The sequence below is a fragment of the Canis lupus genome, chromosome 26 (assembly GCF_048164855.1).
Source record: "Canis lupus baileyi chromosome 26, mCanLup2.hap1, whole genome shotgun sequence".
Taxonomy (NCBI): Eukaryota; Metazoa; Chordata; class Mammalia; order Carnivora; family Canidae; genus Canis; species Canis lupus.
In genome coordinates, this window is record NC_132863.1 from 42,388,187 (window position 1) to 42,410,162 (window position 21,976).

At 40.1% G+C, this 21,976-nt stretch overlaps 1 long non-coding RNA gene across 1 annotated transcript in view; it reads left to right on the plus strand.

The window, feature by feature from the left end:
* Positions 1 to 2,089: 2,089 nt before the first annotated feature.
* The window catches only part of LOC140618659 (uncharacterized), a 29,471-nt gene continuing 9,584 nt past the window's right edge, over positions 2,090 to 21,976 (plus strand). The window contains exons 1-2 of the long non-coding RNA XR_012018725.1: positions 2,090 to 2,333; positions 21,554 to 21,614. This is a non-coding gene — a long non-coding RNA (uncharacterized lncRNA). The remainder of the gene's footprint in view (positions 2,334 to 21,553; positions 21,615 to 21,976) is intronic.

Sequence of the window (21,976 nt, forward strand, 5' to 3'; positions counted from 1 at the left end):
GTGAACATTGCTATTGTGTTCTAGTAAGTGTAGGATATCATTATAGTATGTGTCAGTCACAAGAAAAAAATTAACTTCAAGACTCTATATATGTGTACGCAAGCTTAATAAATTCTAGACTACAGATGTAGCTGCCAGTTTCTCCTTCTGCCACTTTCCCCAGTTCAATAAAAAAGTACAGATGGTTATGTTCGCTCTGGTCTCTTGAATCTTGGCGTGCAGGCACTGACTTTGTTGATCTTTCTCTGGAAACTTCCTTTGACCCAAAGGACCATGACAAGCTAAGTACTGAACAAGACTGCCTTGCATGGCCATTTGGAATCCTGAAGCCTTTAACGGTTGAAGAGCCGCTCGGAGTACCTCTCGACATTCTGCATAGAGAGACTGTCAAGTTACATCTTCTCCTCTGCTTTTGATTTCTTATGTGCATGGCCTGGAGAAGCCTAGGGCTAGGAGAAAGGTCATCTGGATCTTAGCTGTGCCTTAGGAAGAGCCAGAGCTAATCCATCAGGAAAGCAAGAGAATCGAGGCATGGTTTCTCCTTTTTCAGCTCAACCCAGAGAAACGAGACAATTTATTTTTGGTGTTAACACAAATGTTTAAGGGTGTTAAAAACCAAATAAAAGGTCCTAACGTATATATGCTACCAGATAAACGCAGGTTTGGTTCTTCTCTATAGAAAATGCTTGTTCTTGGAGGCCTGGTATCAGTGGTTTGTACTACTCATGGGTTCATAGAAAGGAGTCTGTGACATGTTGAGAATCTGTTATGCCGGCATGGTCCTTATCCACAAAACACCTGGCAGGGTTCCTAGGTCATAGCCAGATTTTGAGCGGAGGGACTATGACACCCAGCCCTCTCTACCTGGATTGGAGGTTGATGTTTGATCCAAAAGTAAATGTAACATGGGCATAGGTAAGATGCCCAAAATGACACATGGTCAAAATTATGCCAGTATTGAGGGAGAAAGAGGCTTCACTAATACTACGCTGTGACAAGCCTCGACAACCTGTTCAGGTATAGGACAGAGCCTATACTACCTGAACATGCTACTGAATACCTCCCCATGTATCATTTCTTTTATTTATTTATTTTTTAAAGATTTTACTTAATCATGAGAGACAGAGAGAGAGTCAGAGACACAGGCAGGGGCAGAAGCAGGCTCCATGCAGGGAGCTGACGTGGGACTCCATCCCGGGTCTCCAGGATCACACCCCGGGCTGAAGGCCGGGGCTAGACCGCTGAGCCACCCGGGCTGCCCCCCATGTATCATTTCATTGAAAACATACGCTGTGATAACTCCTGGAGGTTAAGGAACTTCCTAAGGCCACGTACACCTGGAAGCGGCCCAGTCCCTAGAGAGGCCGGGAGCTGGAGGGGTCCTGCTGGGGAGGATGCTCTGCGTCTGGGGGAGCTGGTAACTGGTCCCATCAGATTTTCTCTCAGAAGATCTAGCAGGGCAGAGGCGTGCAGAGAATACAGGTGGGGCTAGAATCGCAGCTGAGGCCCCTGGCAAGAAGGCGCACGGACGAGCTTGGGAAAAGGGGAGAGAGCGTCGCAGGGGAGAGTCATGAGAACATGAGCCGCCGCAGCATCTTCTCAGGGGGTGGGGGCCACAGCGGTCCCGGGGTGCAGGCGCTCTGCTTACCGGCTAGGAGAGTCCCAGCTTCCCTTCCTCCCCAGGGGCCTCTGCTTCACTTGGTGTAACCGGATGTTGGCTCCACCCGCGGGATTGTGGTGACGTCAGAAACCAGCCATGGACCCCCCCAGGCGAAAGGTAGGAGGAGGCCGCATCACCTGCGCCGCCAGGGAACGTGCACGCGAGGCCGGTGTTGGGCCAGAGAGCAGATCTCAGCTCCTCCCTGACCCCCTCAGCATTAAAGAGTTTCTAGAGGCTTCCACGGGGCCCAGCCACGAGCACTGAACAGGGGGCCACACCCCCGGGGAGCTCACTCCAGGCTTGCGATCGGGGAAAATGGCTGCAAAGACCGGAAGCCGCGAGCGTGCACTCCCCGGATGGGGCGGGGCCAGCACGGAGGGGCCGTGACCTCTTAGCCCCGCCCAGCACACCGCTTCCGGGCCGGTGAAGAGGCCTGGTTGGTGCGGGGAGCTGTCACCGCACCGGGGCCTGGTGCGCCTCCGGGGCTGCTTCTGGGAGGCGGGACCTGCGCTTGGAGGACCGCGGCCTGCGGTGGTCGGAGGGAGCCCGGCGTCCGGAGGGCCTGCGGGTTCGCGGGCTGCGCTGGCCTCGGTGCGGTGGTCGTGGGCTTGCAGCCGCGCAGTGCCCGGGGCTTGGACTTTCTGGAACATGGCCAGCCCGTGTTCAACCCCGGGTACACTCCTAAGCCCTGATGTCTTTGACCCGGGGCGGGGAGGGGGGTAGGAGGAGAGGGGAGATGGGGAGGGGGAGAGGGGGTATCAGGAGGAGGAATGGGGAGGGGGTGGAGGGGGGATAGGGAAGGAGCTAGGGAGGGGGATGGGGAGCGGGGAGGGGGTATCAGGAGGAGGGATGGGGAGGGGGGAGGGGGTATCAGGAGGAGGGATGGGGAGGGGGGAGGGGGGTATCAGGAGGAGGGATGGGGAGGGGGGAGGGGGGTATCAGGAGGAGGGATGGGGAGGGGGGAGGGGGGTATCAGGAGGAGGGATGGGGAGGGGGGAGGGGGGAATCAGGAGGGATGGGGAGGGGGGAGGGGGTATCAGGAGGAGGGATGGGGAGGGGGGAGGGGGGTATCAGGAGGAGGGATGGGGAGGGGGGAGGGGGGTATCAGGAGGGATGGGGAGGGATGGGGAGGGGGGTGGAGGGAGGGGGGATGGGGAGAGATGGGGAGGGGGGTGGAGGGAGGGGGGATAAGGGGGAATGGGGTAGAGGGGGAGGGGAGGAGGATGGAGGGAGGGGGGATAAGAAGAAGGGATAGGGTGGAGGAAGGAGGGAGTGGGGGGGAGGAGGAGGGAATGGGGGGTGCGGGAGGCACGTGCTCTGTGCTGATTGCTATTCTTGAAAATGGGGTTCAGGGAGGTCTCCTGGTTTACACCTGCCCAATAGCAAAGATTCCTGCCATGAGTGGTAATATTTTTTTGTCAGTGCTGCTAAGGGGGTATTGTGAAAACTTGCTGTTTTTTTAAATTTAATTTTGATTTTAATATTTTTAAATTTTTTTAGATTTTTATTTTTTAAGATTTTATTTTTAAGCAACCTCTACGACCAATTGTGGGGCTCGAACTTATAAGGCGAGGTTAAGAGTCCCTTTGCTCTACTGACTGAGCCAGCCTGGCAGCCCCCCCACCCCCCATATTTTATTTTTAAAACTTGCCTAAAATGGTTTGAAAACACCAGTGAAAGTGAGTGAAGCTGCCAAGGGAACTCTTTAGTTAGGAATCTCGACTTTGGGGCCAGAGCACCTGGCTCAGATGCTGCCCGGCTGCTTTTTTTTTTTTTTTTTTTTGACCTGTGTGGTATGGCAGGTGGCTTGGTGTTCTTTGTGATTCAGCTCCTCATCTGGGAAATGGGCACGGTAATAACACCTGAGTCACCCAGCTGTGTAGGACGCAAATGAACTTAAGTAGGTAAGGCCCTTGGAACAGGCTGGTGCAGGGAGACACCAGGTCAGTGTCAGGTCTTATTTGTTACTGCAGCTGCTGCTGTGCAGAGCTCAGAATTAACCTGACATCTCTTTCACCCGCGTGAACTCTTTGTCAATGCATCATTCATATGGAAAGTTTGCAGCTCTGCCCTGGCCCTGTCCATATGGTACTGTATATAGTATTAGTTACTGGTGCAAGGGCAGGAGATAACAGGAAGTGTATAGCATCTAGCAGAATGCCATCATCTCATTTCGGGGGTGTTTCCTGTTTGTTTCTCATTTGATAATAACATATGGTATGTACTGTGTTCTGTCATTCTCTTTTAATTTTTTTAATTCCGATATAATTAACATACGGCGTTATATTAGTTTCAGGTGTATAATATACTGATGCAACAATGCTATACATTACTCAGTGCTGGTCACGATGAGTGTACTCAAAAATTTGAAAAGCTTCATGAGTTTGAGGTCATTCCTACTCAGGGGGTGTGCTAAATCTTCTCTGTATCATAGTATATGCATTACTGAAGTGAGCACTGTAATTTTCCCGTTTTGAATTATATATTTATTGAATACATTATATATTCTATATATCTTTTATATGTAAAGTATCTTTCATAAGTATCTCTGTTTTGTATGTACAAATACATGAACATTTGCAATATAGTAATAGTTTTATATAAACATACGTATCATTAGAGATACATGTATTTTATATATGTATATATTACATAAAATCATTTTTATATCATTTGAGATGTGAAATATCTCACAAATAGATAAAAATACAGATAATAGTAAAATAGTATAATACCTATGTATAACCCAGATATAATAAATATTAACTTTTTAAATGTTTAATTTTTTAAAGAAACAAAACACTACAGATGCAATTATCTCTACACTATTCCATTTCCTCTCCTATCAGCCTCTTTTCCCCACCTCTAGTTAGTGCTATTTTGAAGCTGCTGTGTATCTACATCACTGATTTTAATATTTTAACATAAATGTATGGTCCACAGGACAATATTTAAAATGTAGTATCATATTTTTGTTGTTAAGTAAGGTAAATAATATTTTGCTAAATATATCTTTCTGCAACATCCTCTGATCATTTCCTTTTTTCACTGAACTTTTTTTTTTAGATTTATTCAGGCTGATAAATTATCCCTATTTCATTTATTTAATCACTGTGCAGTAATCCTCTTGTAAGAATATATCCCAATGGATTTATCTTTCAATTGATGTATATATAAGTTGTTTACAGTTTTCATTCTTGCAAAGACTGGTACAGTGTGTATGGTTGCGCACATCTCCTTAGGCAAATGTGTGAGAGCTGCTCCAGGGCACACATGTAAGAATGGAATCGTTGGACTATACTTCCTTGTCTCACTTTTATATTTATTTTTACATCAAGCATTTATTATTCAACCAGAAGAAGGAAGAGTGCTGGAAACAATAGGGAAAGCAATTTCTGAGTAATCATTTATTATTCTTAATTTTCAACTTTGAAACAAATATTACGACCTTATTCTCATGCTTTTGAATGAGTCAACTGAAGACTAAAGTTTGAAAGGAAATTGGAAAATGCTTAGCATTTGGATTTGCTTATCTGTATAAACCAGGAATGACTTGATACTGTAGGGTATGCAATGCAAAAACCAAAAATAAATTGGATGATGAGAATCATAGGAGATTAGAGCTACTATTTCTTCCTTTTTTTTTTTTTTATACTTTAAAAAAAACTAATTAATTCATTTATTTAGAGAGAGAGCAGGGAGAGGGGCAGAAGGAAGGAGGAAGAGAGAATCTGAGCATGGAGCCTGATGAGGGGCTCGCTCTCACAACCCCAAAAATCACACCCCTAGTTGAAATCAAGAGTCAGACTCAACCAGCTGAGCCACCCAGGCACACCTAGAGCTACCTTTCCTAATCACCAATGTGAATGTGTTGTGCTCTTCAAAGCCATTGCATTACATATAACATACTTAACTCTTTTACTTTAAATGTGTCTATACTAGATTTTTATTTTGATAATACATGATTATACTTGAAAAGCGTAAAAAGGAAGAGGACTCATATCTCCTCCACTCAATTTTAATCTACGATAGCCACTACTTGTAACAGTTTGATATTTCCTAAGTATTTATAAGAGAGTGTGTATGCGTACTTTCTAATAAATGGTATTTTAGTATATCTTCAAACTGTAATTTAATAATTTGAATCTGCATTTCACTCTGAGTTTATAAGTAAAATAATGTAACTAGTTGAAGGGCAGTAACTAGATTTATACCGTTAAGTACTGCATTATTGTTTTGCATATTGAGGCTTTGATTAAATTGTAAAGTGAGTGCAGAATCTAAGGTCTTAGTGTCAAGATTTCCTGATTACTTCAAGGATACAAGTGATCACCAAGTGTCAGCAAAGCAAGGAGAAGCCAAGGACTGTCAGTGAGGCTCCCCAGGTCCTTTCTTGCTATATTTGGACATGCTTCAGCCAAATTTAACATGCAAGGTGTGTAAGAAGTGTATGCAGGTACATGACTTGTACAAACATCTCCATTTTACACTCGGATAGCTAAATAGCTCATTCGGCATTTTTCAGAGAACCATGCCCCATAGAGCCTTTGAGTCCAGATTGAGTCAGACCACTGACTACCCCCAAACAGACCAGGTACACTATACTGAAAGCATTTTATCGATAAGGATGCTTCTACTAGTGAATGTCAATCATGGATTTGCTGGTTGATCCATCTTTAGTGTATTTTCAAGGAGATTTGACTGAGGTGCTTTACTTTGTTTTCTAGACATCCACAATAAAGGCAAGAAAAGATTGCAGGCTTGCTATGCCACGGACACTTGACAATGACCATGAAATAATCCGAGGCCCATGGATAAAGCCACTTTAAAAATCTTGGCCTATAGTTTCTGTAGCAATAGCAATAAAGCTACATCTTTGGTACATACTTTTCATTTTCTTTATGTTTGAGATAAAGTTTCTGTTTTCCTTTAAACATTCCAGGCAAGCTTTAGTCCTAGCTTCCAGATCCTTTTCCTCCTAGAGCTTGTCACCAATCCTAAATTCTGACCTTCAGTGAAACCACTAAGTGGCAAGTTGGATTTCCTCTATTTAATCCAACAAGAAATCAAAGCTAATATTTTTTAAAGATGTACCTTAGTAAGGGTCATAGCATATGCTGGTTCCTGGATGTAACTCTGCATTTGTTCATTTTCTGCATAAACATAAACTGCTCTAAATGGAAGGAGAACTTTGTTGATGGCCACATAGAAATGGAGGTGAGAGGTGGGACATGTTACATCATTGGGCCATTTGCTTTTCAGATATGGAATTCTTCCACTGGAGCTCTACCCTGCTCCTGTTGGTCCATCTGTTCCCCTCTAGAGTTTCCCACCTCACAGAAGGCCACCTGTGATTAAACAGTTGGAGGCAGATGATTACTAAATGGTAGGAATGGAGATGGTATTCATATTTATATAGTGTCCAAGCAGAGGAGTTTGCACATTAAGAATGCATATTGCACTGTGCCAAACCCAAGAAAGGAATTGTGTTTTGAAACAGTATGGGAAGAGAAAGCAAATAGTTAATTGGAAAGAGATAAAGCAAATGAGCTTCAGAATAGATCTCTGAAATGATTATCACTGGTTTCATTTAGAAAATATCCTCTCCTGGACCACACATTTCACTTTAATTAGGGAATGTGCTGGAGTGTAAAGCAGCAAAATGTCACTGTGTACCTGCCACATGACCTCACACCTGGTTTTCAGAGTAACAGTGGAAACTATACAAGTATTAACCACAAGACATGAGTGAATGATACAGGGAAATGCAGGAAAGCTGTCTTGTAAAGTTTGAACATGGTCAACAGCATTTGGAGGCTACAGTCTCTAAAATTATGTATTTTCTCTGCTCTGGGAGTTACTGCCCTAAGGTCAGTTTTGTAGGTCCCAAGGGCAACTTGAACCAAGTGTCAGTATTGTCTCTTAAAAAGCTGAGTGGTTTTAGGTTTCCTGCTTTCAGGTCTCAAACATTACACCCCATAAAACCAGCATGTTTTCCTAATCAGTTGCTTAAGAAATAACAATGACCCGTCAGTAACTTTAAGGGCAAGAGGCATTCTCAAAAGGAGACACAAGAAAGCCCATTTAGTTCCACATCAAGTCCTCTAGAATTTCTTGGATTGTATGAGAGTTCATTGTTAGGAATCCAGGATTTGAGGGGGTAAGAAATAAGATATGTATGAAAAGGGAGCTCAGAAATGAGAGCCTTTGGTCTTAAATGTTTAGATCACAAATAAGCATGACTATAAGTGTTAAATTAATTGTAAACACTGTGGGTAAGTGGATATGAGTGGATTCACAGCAGGAGAGGGACACACTTTACTACCTGAATCTAACAGCTACCATGAAGAATTGGATGTGCTGGGGGGGGTTCCTAACAGGGCCGATGGTGATGATGACTCACATTTATGAGTGCGTACTCTCTGCTGGGGGGCTTCTCCAGGAACTTTCAAAACATTATCACATATGATCTTTATAACAACCTTATGAAAGGAAAATTATTCTGTTCATTCATTCTATTCATTTACCTCCATGAGCCTCATGCTCAGAGTAGGTAAGCAACTTAGTCAAGGTCCTACAGCCCTAAAGGAGCAGCGTGATCAGTCTCTCATCCATCTGGTGCCAGAGAACTATGTTCTTACCTTCACAGCAGTTGTGGTTACCTTAGATTTTTTGAGCACATTATCTAATATGGAAGTAAGTATTCAGTCAAGAATCTGGACCATTTAGGGATGCTGGGGGTTGAGCCTCTGCTTTTGGCTCAGGGTGTGATCCTGAGCCCAGACTCCTGGGATCAAGTCCCACATCAGGCTCCCTGCATGGAGCCTGCTTCTTCCTCTGTCTGTGTCTCTGCCTCTCTCTCTCTGTGTTTCTCATGAATAAATAAATAAAATCTTTAAAAAATATGAACCATTTAATGACTGAAAGAGCAGTGTAGGCTGCTAAGACAACTTTGCATTTTCGCTAGGGAAACCACGTCTCTCCTGTGATGTCCCTATAACATCATAGGGACCAGAGACAGGGTCTCACAGGGCAGTGGGCCATAGGACTTTTGTGGCAACGTGGATCCCACATTTCAGATTGCTGACTTATTGGGTCTTGATGCTATAAATTTTATGACTCTTACATGGTCAGCTAGACCCAGTGTCACCTCTTAGTCCTAATCTATGACTCTGAGGCTACCCAAACACTTCTGTCTCAGTGGACCAATGCAAGCAGACATAAAATTGGTCTATTTTATGAAAGAAGGGTCATTAAGAGGTATGGCCAATTTAGATACCAAAGTAAATTGTAGGGTGTTTGATTTTTTTATGTTATCTTTGTTGACTGAATTGCCAGTATAGATATGTTAGCATTTTATTTATGATGAGTAGCCTCCACTGAGCGATTAGCCTCATTGCTATTTTTGTTATAATAACTTTGATTCTTGCTTTCTGTAATTTTTGGTTCCAACAGAAACCTCATGCAACTTGATTAAGTTCCAGAAACAAAAAATATTTGCACGTGTTTGTGTATGTATAACTATGTTGGGAGGATCAGAGTGTATTAAGATCTCAGGGGGAGAAAATATACACAGATTTGAGAGAATGGAACCAAAAACTATAAAGTTAAAAATTAAAGTTAATCTTTTTATCTTTCATGACTCAAATGGAATCTCTGCTTGTCTGTGTAGATATAATTTGTTCTCTGTCTCTGTAGCTAAGCCATCCCAACCTACCAGTACATAGCTTTTCAAGTTCAGAGCCCAAGTGAATCTTTTAAATACAGTTTGAAAATTTCTGGGGTAGAGATCCTCAAGGGCCTAACTGGGGTTGTTGGTGATTGTGGGGCAGTGAGATCGGACAAGACTGCCTACTTGTCAGGGCTTGTTGGGGATAAGCCTTTGAGAGGATGGAAAAGGTTCTCCCCATGGGGAGTGAGGAAGCGGGGGCAGTTATTAGTGCAGGAGATTATGGCAGCCTCTAATCCATCTGTCTGGATGTTACTTTGCATGAATTTGCTTTTTAGTCATCTGATGTACTACCAAGACTCACCTTCCACATGATTCCCTATTGTTTGATGAATAATGCTATTTGGAATTTTCTTATGTATTTGAATTAAGGAATTTAATATATGGAATGTAAGTATTGTACTTAAGGGTGTGAATTTTACATTCAAAATGCCTGCATTTGCAGCCCAACACCAGAGTTTACCAGCAGTGAGAACTTGAGAGAGTGACTTAGCCTCTCTGTGCCTCTTTATTCAATTTTATACAACAAAGGTAGTAGTAGTAACTACCCATGAGAGTTTTATAAGAAGTAATTGAATACATGGGTGCTTTTAAAATAGTTCTTGTAGAGTTTTTTTATTTGGTACAAGATTTTATAAATTACGAGATTTTTGTATGCTTAGGGATTTTTATACACATTAATTGATTGAAATAAAAGGAAATTTAAGGAGAATGTACATGCTGAGAGAAAAATGAGCAAGGTGGAAAAGGAGAGACTGCAAAGTCATTACAGTCTTGTGATAACAAGGTTTGGGGCACTTGGGTGGCTCAGTTGGTTGAGCGTCTGCCTTTGGCTCAGGTCGTGATCCCAGGGTCCTGGGATGGGGTCCTGCATCAGGCTTCCTGTGCTTCTCCCTCTACCTGTGTCTCTGCCCCTCTCTGTATGTCTCATGAATAAATAATAAAATCTTAAAAAAAAAAAAAAAACGAGTGTGTTTGGCCGAGTGGAATGGTCCAGTTAAGCTGAGCCTGTGTAGCCCATTCCTTGTTTGTTTCCATTATGGGATGCCCCTCCACCAGCCCTTTATGCCAGGATGGTTCAGAGAAGAGCTACATGCAAATTAAATAAATTAAATTGTAATTGGGTAGAGCAGAGGGCATTTTGGCTCCAATGGTGGTAGAGGAAATCTGGGAGAAGTTTGAGTAGATGACACAGGATGAGATCCAGAGGGAACGGGTTTAGTTTTAAATATAAGAGTGAGATCCTCTATTGCAGCAAGGGTGGGGTGGAGTGGGGTGGGGGCGGGGGGGCGCTTTCTTATGTGGGGGAAATCCTGGTGTGGAAGGTGGTGTGCTTTTGTATCTTGGTGGCTTTTCAGGTTGGTCTGAGCCCTTTGCACCATGGCCACTTCTAGCTTAATTGATTGCTCCCAAGGAGAGCTAAGCCTTCCTAAAAAATATAGAAAATCCAACTATAGTAATTGCAAAAATGGTAGATCATCTTTAAGTAAAAATGGAAGCTAAAGATGTTACATTTTTTATGCAAAGACATGGCCAACATTTTTGATCTGTCAAGCAGTTTCGTTGTAAGGTGGAATAATAGCTGTTGAGCCTGGGATAGGGCAGGGGTTTCTAACATGTTGGTCTTCCCAATCTCCCCCTCCAGAACACCCAGCCCAGTTATATACCACATGCAGGCTGGGGAGCAAGGTGAAGTATCTGAAATGTGAGCATTTCTGTTCTGAATCAGAGCAGACCATATCATGCTTTCCCCTGGGGTTGACTTCTCCAATTTGATAAAAAAATTATTTAAGATGGACTGATTACTGATCCTTCTAGAAGCAAGTGATGTATGCTTTCTACCATTCTGTTACTTTTGTGCTTTCAACACTGTGGATTGACCCAATGATATTGAAACCCTCAGTTCGAATGACTCACTGAACAATAATTGTAGGTTTTTTTCTTTGAATATTTTATTTATTTATTTATTCATGAGAGACACACAATGAAAGGCAGAGACGTAGGCATAGGGTGAATCAGGCTTCCTGCAGGGAGCCCGATGCAGGTCTTGATCCCAGGACCTAAGAGTCCTGACCTGAGGCAAAGACAGACACTCAACCACTGAGCTACCCAGGTGCCCAATAACTGTGTAGGTTTTATTTTTAAATAAGTACTTGAAAAAAATTTTTTAACTAGCTGTAGAATTGAACTTTGAATTATTTCTGTGAAATCAAATAATGGGCAAAATCACCTTCAGATGTCCTGTTTCTTAGTAAAAGTTAATTCAAATATCAAGTTTTTTTTTTTTTTTTCAGTCTGATGAAAGCACCTAAAAATGTTTTTGTTCACTTGGCTTTAATGATTTTGAGAAGATAAGCTTTGATAACAGAGTATGTTTCGTTTTTGTGGTTATTAAAGCTTTGCTTAAAATGCAGCTAAGCAACTCTTTACTTTTTGAATTGATCAATATTATTGCACTGTTGTTATATGGGTAATATATTACAGTGGTTTTTACTGACAGTCTTTCTGAAAGAGAAGAAACCGTAGACATAAAATGTACCATCACCCATCATGGCAGAAGTTTTTAAAGAATACAGTGTTAAAGAGAATCTTTAAGAAAACAGGCATTGTATCTTCTTCATGTCCATATCACGAATACCTAGCATATTGCCTTGCACATAGTAGATCCTCAACAAATCTGTCTGGTGTTGAATTGAATGGAATTGGAACTTACATCTTCCAATATACTGGAACAGAAACATAAAATTGAAATATGCAGGTACAATGACAAATTAGAGGAGCTATATTTTAGGGAAGACTGTAGTAGGCTTATTAATGATGACCATAAATATAACAGAAGTAACAACAGTAGCAAATACACACCGGATCTTTCTACATGCCAGCTGCAAAGCTTATAATTTTACCTGAATGCCCTTATTTTGTCCTTATGGCAAGGCCCTGGCCTGTCCCCTTTACAGATGAGAGATCTGAGATCAGGTGAGCTCTAGTACTTTGCTGAAGATCTCCCTTGTGGGAAGTGTCAGAATTGGAATTTAAATTCAGGCACTTTGGTCTTAAAAAATGCCTTCTTAGTCACTGCTACTTTTCTTTCCTTTCCATCATATATTGGCCTCTACTAAAGGTCCAGTTAAAATTGATTAACTAAGATCCAGCAGATTCTAGAGCCTGCCTCTTAAAGAAGACCACGGACATAAGACTAATTGGAAATAGGAACCAGATTCCTAACAGATTTTCAGGCACAGGATTTTGTTCTTCTTTCATTTATAATTCCTTGTTGGGTCGCCCAAACCTCACTTAAGAAGTACTTGTTTCCTGGACTTACAAGTCCATGTTTTTTCAGTTGAACTGTGAAACTAGTTTCTCTGGGGGCAGCCACTCCCTGAAGGACTGAGGGAAAATAAATATTCAGTGAGGTGTGTGTGTGTGTGTGTGTACTTTATTTTAGAAAACTTAGAACTTCTAAGCCTTTGGTTGGATTTGGGAACATGTGCTTTGAATTATTGATCTTACTGTTTCATGATATTGAAAGGTACTTTCAGACAATGGGGATGCATGCTTTTTCTGCATGAATATTAGTTGGTTATGAATCCCAAGTTCATTCTACCATTTTGAGTAACAGAAGACACAAAATACAAGATAGGATACCAATGGTGACTTTTTAAAATTTTTATAAAAAATTTATTTATTTGAGAGAGAGCGTAAGCAGGAGCAAGGCCCGAGGGAGAGGGTGAGAAACAGACTTCCCACTGAGCAGGGAGCCCAACTTGGGGACTCGATCCCAGGATGCTGAGATCATGACCTGAGTCAAAGACACTTAACCAACTGAACCACCCAAGTGCCCCAGGATACCAATGGTGACTTTTATAAGTGTGGTGATAGACTAGAGAAAAAAAATGCTTTTGAAGAATTAGAAGCTAATAAGGGCTTATCATTCATTGGAAGGCTAGTTTTGTGATTTTTGAGCACTTTGATTGTAATTTATAATGAGATACATTTTGTAATGTGACTTACTATATCCAGATGTGTGTATAGATGTGCATGTATGTATGTGCATACATGTGTACCTATGAAGGATAGACCCATGTCTATTCTGTATAAAACATTTTTTGAAAATATTTTATGTATTTATTCATGAGAGACACACACACACAGAGGCAGAGACATAGGCAGAGGGAGAAGCAGGCTCCCCATAGGGAGCCCGATGTGGGACTTGATCCCAGGACCAGGATTACACCTTGAGCCAAAGGCAGGCACTCAACTGCTGAGCCACACAGGTGTCCCTATATAAAACATTTGTATATGAGATAACATCCACCTTACTATATACTGTACCTTCTGATACTTTCAGTTATATTTTCTTTCCTAACATATTACAATTTATAATTTTGTATTAATATAATTAGCAGAAAATTGAAAAGAAATTATAGTATATGTAAATATATATATGACTTACACAAATATGCCAATCTCTCATTACCACTAAAAACAAATGCTAGAGAGTCATTGGAATCCATGGATCAAAAATATGGAAATATCTAAAACATTTTTGGTTCCAAGGGGAAGATAATTCACTTCTCTAGAAGTTCCAATTTATTTTACTAATTCTTTGAAGAAACTTGTTAAATACCTGCTATATGCCAGGACCATTAGTTTGTTGTAAAACAAACATTTTCTTTGGCCTTATAGCTTAAAGACCAGTGAGCAAACAAACATTGAAAGATGTATACACTAACTAAATAATGAAAGATTATGGGAAATGTAAAGAATATGTGGCAAGTCCAATTAACATTTACATGAGCAGTTTTAATTGTTTTAGTAATGCCAAAGAACAATTCTAAATAAATTAACTGTAAGCCAAGATTGTAGGAGGAATTGGAATTGTCCAGGTGAAAGAGATTAAGGAGAATAAAGTAAACAGGCCTGAGTCTGGAAGGAACTCATTTCAGAAAATGAGAAAAAACAGTCAGTAAGGCAGTAGGGGGAGTCTAGGCAGATGAAGAGAATAGGTGGGCATGAATTAGAATGTGAATCATCTGCTAGACCAAGTTAAGGGTTTTTATGTTATCCCAAGCATAGTGGGGAAATGTTGGAGATTTTTCAATTTTTCAATTGTTGTATTGTTCTATTTATTTCACCTAAGGTATCTCTGCTGATGAAGGAAAAATGGGCTGTAGGGAGCCAAAGTGGAATGAAGCCATTGAGCTAGATGGTCCCAGAGGCCATTGAGGCTTAGACAATCTATGACTCTTATAACCTTTGTATCACCAAAGATCTGTATGATTACCCCCAGACAGCTGGTTTCTTTTTAAATTTTTCTCATCATTTGGCTTTCAATGGTTGGCTTGGTTGACTAGAGAAAAACAATGGCAGATCCTTTTCGACAACCTCAGGTGACTGGTGCTACGTCGTCTTCCAATTTCTTTTTCACCAAAATAGATAGGATACTTGCCACTCTAACTTTTGGGAAGTTAGGCCATGGAAAGAAGCATTCTTCTCAGATGACAAATCAGGTTAGATGTAAGCCAACCTTGCCAAAGTAGAAGATAGGCTTTCAAGATCTAATAAAATTGCCTCTGTCTCTACCAATCAGAAAAGTCATTTATCAATTACATATATATTACAAATAAACATTTTTTAATGCTTCCTTTGATTTTTCAAGAAAAAGGAAAATAAATGAGTACCAGCTACTTCTTTTATAATCCCTTACTTCCAGGGTGGCTTCAGAGCCAAAACTTACTATAGCCAGTCTCTTCCCCTGATAAGATTGAAATTGGATGTTCAGCCTAAGACCCTAACTTAGCAAGAAAGCTTATGATACCTTCCTGTATTTATTATGGCAGGAAAATAGAACTCTTCATTTTAAAAATAGCCTTTAAAAAAAAGATAAAAGCTAAGATTATTTTTAGAGTTATTAATCAGAACTTTTCTGCTTATAAGTGAATAGAATTCCTCCTTAATCTAGCCCAGGAAGAAAAAAAGAAACAAGGAAAATTCATTATCTTATAACTTATGAGGCCCTGAGATAGACACAACTTAAGCTGGATCTATGGGATCAAATAGCATTATAGGAATTTTTCTACTTCTCTTTACTCTGTGTGTGTTGGATTCTTCTCTCTCAGGCACTTTCTTTCCTTATAGTGGTAAGATGGTTACCAGCTGCTCCAGGATTTAGCAGCCATGCTTTCAAATTTCCAGAAAAAAGTTCTGAAATAAGTCTCATTTGCCCCACTTGGGTCATAGCCCATCTTGGAGTTCATCAATATGGCTAGTGGAATGGATGGTGCCAATTGGCCAGGACTGAGTCATGTGTTTCATCCTTTTTTTACACACTACCCTTCTTCAGCAGCCAGGATTGGGCCAGATTAACCCAAATCATGTGGACTCCGGCAGAGCAGTGGTTCCTCAAATGACAGTTTTCATTAATGAGAAGATGATGTAAAGGGGATTGGTGTATATACAGGAGATACCCTCAAGCATGCCATCTCCCTGTGAACAGAAAACTTGCGGTTTTTCCTTACACAGCATCTGGCACATGCTTTGGCACTTTTTTAACAATAAATTTAACGCATGAGATTCCTCTTACATAAAATACAGTTTCTTCCTTTCCCAAATCATTTTATTTAATTGAAACTTGATTATAGCAGACATTGGATGGGAAGTAGTATTGAATCTTTGAGTCCTTAAGCCTAACATGAAGAATTTTATCTGAAGAACCACAATGTTAAACAAATAGTGGGAGTGATTAGTGAAAGAGCAAAGAGCAGTGAGCCAAATAGTCTCAACTACAGGGTGGTCAGAGCCCATGACTCAGTGCCATTGACCTTCTCAGGCTTTAGTAAATCCAGTTGGAAATTCTGATAAAGATCAGGATGTCACCATCAAGAAGACATTGAGCTTGAAATGACCTTTTTTGAATAAATAGGTTAGAAAAGACAACAAAATTAAGCAGCAACTTTGAAACAGCCAACATAGAAATCTGCAGGGTAGATGACATGACCTTCAGGCTTCTGGCCTTTATCGTTCTCTGGCCACTAGAGATTTTTCCATCTTCTGTTTCTCTGCTTTGCAAGGACTCCAAACTTCAATCGTATTTGAGGATGTAAGTGATTTAGTTTAACTTTAACTGATCCTACTGAGCATTTCCGGCTTGTGATTGTTTAGTGCTGTAGTGTCCATGGATCTGGAAATGGCAAAGAATGTGGAAGAAGCTGGGCATTGAAGTCAGGCATACCTGGGTTCATGCCAAGCCTCTGCTACTTTCTCACTATGTCTTTGGATGAGGGACTTAATATTTTTGAGTATGTTTCTCCACTTGTAAAAGGAGGATACCGACAGTTCCTACCTTACAGTGTTACATAACACAATTCATTTTATCAATGCTTAGCAAAGTGTCTACCACATAGTTAATTCTCAGAAAATGAAAGTTGTTTTAATTCGCCTACAATGTGTTCTTCTAGTTAAGGTCATCATCAGTTTGTCTTCCATTAGAATCACTAGATGGACAAGCCAACTACTGATTAATTTGTGAACTATAAACTCATATCATCAAATGAGATGCATCTTCTTTTGCTCTTATTTTCTGTGGGAAAGAGGTGAGGAGAAATAGGAGTCAGAAATGGTATGATTTCTCTAATTAGATGATAAATAAAGACAGAATGACAAATTGGATTTATGAACATCACAGACCGAGACGTTTCCTCTGGATATACAAATACTTTCTCAACACTCTTTTCTAAATGAATACCTAGGGTGAAAAGGGCAGATGTGAGAATCAAGCACTTTGTTCCTCCTTTTTCATATAGACTCAAGTATAAAGTGAAGATAAAATGTAATTTTCATTTATCTATGCCAATGGATGGCAGCTCAGAGGCTTATATTATCTACTGTAGTCGATACTTGGTCTTGGAATGCATTATTTAGTTTGGCTGTGTTTTGTTTCAGCAGACTCACCTAATTATGGTTTGCTGAGGCTCATGCTGAAACCACTGTGAATTTTCTAAGTATATCCCAATCAGCAGTGGGGAAAATTGGCCTAGAAAACTCTTCTTGGCAGAAGGATAATGGCAGACTGGGATAACGAACACATTGGAAATTATTTGCATATGGATATTTGAGTCTTGACTGTAAGCAACAGTCATTTATGTTCTTTTGCTGGAATGCTCAAACAGTTAGTCATTTTACCAAACAAAAAAGAGATCAGTAAAATCTCTGGGGGAATACCATCCCCCACAAAAGGACAAAATTATTGCTTGATGAGGTCTATAGATGGCAGCCGGTTATTTGAATTGTTCTCTTTTTGCCTGGGAGATTTAAAGCATTACTGAAGATTTTTGATATGACTAATATATGTAACCTATTTCAAAATTTTCTGAAATTTAAATAAATTTATATGTGATTATATCTATAGACATGAATATTGATGAGCGCTTAAATTAGAATTTTGTAAGTTCTGTTGCCATTTTATTTCCCTTTTAGCACTAACCAAGACCATTTTTATGGTTTTTCTTGTTTATGATACTATACTCATTTTCTGATGTGCTTTTCTTTTTTCTGAAATAGTACTTTTAGTGATGTCTGGTCTGAAGTTCTATGATTTGGTCCCAAACTTTGACCTGGCTTATTTTTAGGATTGTAATACTATATTGCAGGTATAGCATATACCAGTCTCTCTCTCTTTCTCTATCTGTGGCAGTTAGATAGACAGCTGTACATTTGGATATCTACCTGTCTCTCTATATATGTCTTTCTCTTTATATATTTATCTACCTATGTCTCTATATAGATATATCTGTATATATGTGTATATTGACATTAAATGATACAGATGTAAATTTACATTTAGATATCTCTATCTCTCTGTTTCTCTTCTCATATGTACAGTTGATCCTTGAACAACACAAAGGTTAGAGGTGCCTTTCCCTTCCTTACCTCCCCCAACAGTCAAAAATCCATGTATAACTTGACTTCCCCAAAACTTGACTGGAAGCCTTACTGATAACATAAACAGTTAACACATGCTTTGTATGTTACATGTTTTATATACTCTAATCTTACAACAAAATAAGCTAGAAAAAATCATAAGGAAGATAAAAAACATTACAGTACCGTACTATATTTTTTGAAAAAAGAATTCACATGTAAGTGGATCTGCACAGTTCCAACCTGTGTTGTTCAAGGGTCAATTATATATATCTATCTCTATATATCAATGTTTATATATGCTTACATAGGACATAGGTTATATATAATTGGTATATTTATAATGCTGTATGTAATTCTATGTGATGATATATGTTATATAACACACACATTTATGACAGAGACATAGAGAAGGGGGGAAAGAGAGAGAGGTAGGCACCTTTTCAACAAAGCTTAACACATAGGATTGCTGGTTATTTTATTGAGAGTTGTGATTTGAAACCAAGGTTGATTTTCCTGTAGGTTGATTTTCCCAAAATGCGCCACTTACCTCTTTGGTAAATATGAGCTGTGTTTTTGTGGAACTCAGACATAACACTAAGCTGCATTCAATGATGAGACATTGGTTTTCTTTTCTTCTGGTTCCGTTTCCTACGTTGTGTCCAGGAGAAACTCTTGGTTTGGTTCTAGTAGGTACTAATCCCTTCCTGACTCTCAGTAATCTGCATTCTTAACCTTGACAACAGACCTCTAGCAACCAACAAGGCCTAAAGAAATTTTGCATTATTTTCAGTTAAATTTTATGTATGTTTACTTTGTATTTATGCCAAATGATACTGATTTTTTTGTATGTTTGTAATTTTTTAAAAAAGATTTGATTTATTTATTCATGAGAGAGACAGAGAGAGAGAGAGAGGCAGAGACATAGGCAGGGGGAGAAGCAGGCTCCATGCAGTGAGCCTGATGTGGGACTTGATCCCGGGACTCTAGGATGATGACCTGACCCAAAGGCAGACGCCCAACCACTGAGCCACCCAGGAGTCCCAGTAATGTTTTTAAGTACAATGTATTGTTAAGAAAATAAATAAATCATTTTAACAAAAAAATACTAAGTCAGTGAAAGTGAGTTGACATGCAAACTTCATATCGGCAGTACAGATATAACTGAATAATAAGAAAGAGAATCCTAGGACATGATTTCACTTCCTGATTTTGATGAATGCTGCTCTCCAGACATATTCTTACCTTTCTCCATGAACAATACATTTTTCCATTATAATGCCTTAGCTGACTGTTTCCTTTCTCTTGCTCCTATGTCATCATAACTAAATTCTGAACAGTCATAAAGGTCAAGTTCACACACTGTGTCCATAAAGTTTTTCTTTATTTCATAGATGAAAATGTTCCCATACTGGTTTCCCAGATTATTTTATATCATTGAAGTTATCACCTACTTTTTACATTTTCTTATAAATATGCTTATTTTCTCTTTCTAACATATCTTATATGTGCTGAGGGCAAAATCTATGTTTAGGACACTTGCCTGTATGGATCAGCACCTGGAAGATTGCTTTGGGTATAGGAGGTACAAGATAGATGGTCGTGGAATCAATAAATTCATATGTGAGTGAATAAAGGCAATTCAAGTAGGTGCTTAATTCATCAGACACTTGGCCATTTTGCAATGACCCAGCCTCGCCTTAGGAATATTAAGATTTTGCTGTCTAGAACACCACATAACCCAGATTTTCCATGTTAGTTGCCAAGGTATTAGAAATAATCTGGGACCTGAGACGTGAATTAAAAACAACCAAAACCTCCCAACACAGCATTTTAAAAAAGTCATTCCGTAGAGTGATACAGAATTTATAAAAGAGAAGAGAAATGAACTTACTGACTTGAGTTTTCTGGTACCACGAGCTGTTCGGTACCATTGACTTAGAAGCGTTTTCTGTCCATGTGTATGAATGGAACCTTCCTGGGCGGGTGTGATGGTCTTACAGTGCTCTCTGCAAGGAGATGGAGCTGATGGAAGAGAATGAAACAGGATGGGGGTCAGCTTTGTGGGATTGTAACTGGTTCTCTGGTTGATTTAGCATTCCAGATGCTAAAGGCCATACAGCAGAATTCAAGTGAATTCTGTTCTTTAATAAGCCTTGTGTAGATGTGGCTGCCGATTGGTAATGGAGTTCTTTTCCTTACCCATCCGCTGCTCTTTCTTGTAACCTCTCCCTCTTTGTTTCACCACCGCTAAGGTTTCTTTCTGCTACTTTATCTCCTTTTTTCTGTCAGTAAGACGATTGCCCAAATACCTCGGGGTGTAGTCGCACTTCTGGATGTTCATTATCTCTAGATTCCCTCAGCTACGGATATTTATTTTCTGCAGACCTCAGTCTGCAAACAAAACAATAAACTCCGGTGCTTGTTATGGCAGCAGAGCAATCTAAACTGTTTTTCTCTTTCTAAGGCAGTTCAGAGACCTTAGCGTCTGTATTTTTTTTTTTTTTTCCTCCCTGTAGGTTTCTGTTTCTCAAAAGTGAAATTATATGCCAGGGACCATTTTTCATGCCACCTCTCTCCTCAAATAATCTGGGCCATTGGATTTTCTGATCTTCTTTCCTTAATCATTGCTACAAAACCACTTACAGATGAAGATTGCATTTCTGGAAGCAGCGGGTTTTGAGGCAAACAAAGGTGCTTGAAGAGTAGTGAGTGGGCTTTCAGAATGAAGTCAGAATATACTTGAATGTGTTCTCTTTTGAAAACCTCACAGTCCTTTTCACAAAGACTGAATTTAAGGACCTGTTTAAATTCTTTAAATTCAGGCCAGATTATATCTGAGATTGAGGCTGCACGATTTGCATTGTATCCCATCGATGTTTCAGAATATGAATCTCTAACCCCTCCATTTTAATTTTTCTAGGGTTACCATTATTCCAAGTAACTGGTCAATACCAGAGGGCCTGAATTCAAAATGCAACTTTTATTTCTGTAGCAGTCATATGTTGAAATAACCAGAAGAAGAGTGCTAGAAACAATAGGGAAAGCAATTTCTGAGTAATATCTCTCTTTTTTTGCTTGTTGTTGCTTAAAATTATGTACCTCACTTTATTGAATAAAGTTTTGTCAGTGGTAATATTTACTGTAAGCACTTAATAGTTATAGTGAGATGTTCACCAAGGATGAGAAAATCACATCAATAATTTCCCTTTCAAAGTGCGTGTATTATTTGTGCTTGTTTTCAGGTGCATGAGACAAATTCTACTGCAGTGGATTAATCAAATGAGCATTTATTTTTTTCACAAAGTAAGTGAGCTAAAGAAGAAATCTAAGATGAGATGGTAGCTCCATGATGCAGGCATGGATCCAAATTGCATTTGTGGTTCTGCTTTGCTTTTCTCAACTGTGGGGCCTCCACCCACAACCTCAGCATGGCTACGGAAGCCATGGCCATGATCCGTGCATTCTAGGCAGGGAGAGAAGAAGAGAAGAGGCCACAGGGAAGTGCAGGCAGATCTACCACCATTTTAGGAATGTAAGAGTTTTCCATGCAATAGATTCCCACTTAAATTTTATAGATGAGAACTCCATCACAGGTCCACCCCTCCTAAAAGGAGATTTGGGGAAGTGAACCTTTTATCTGAGTATATTGCTGTTTAGAAAAAGAT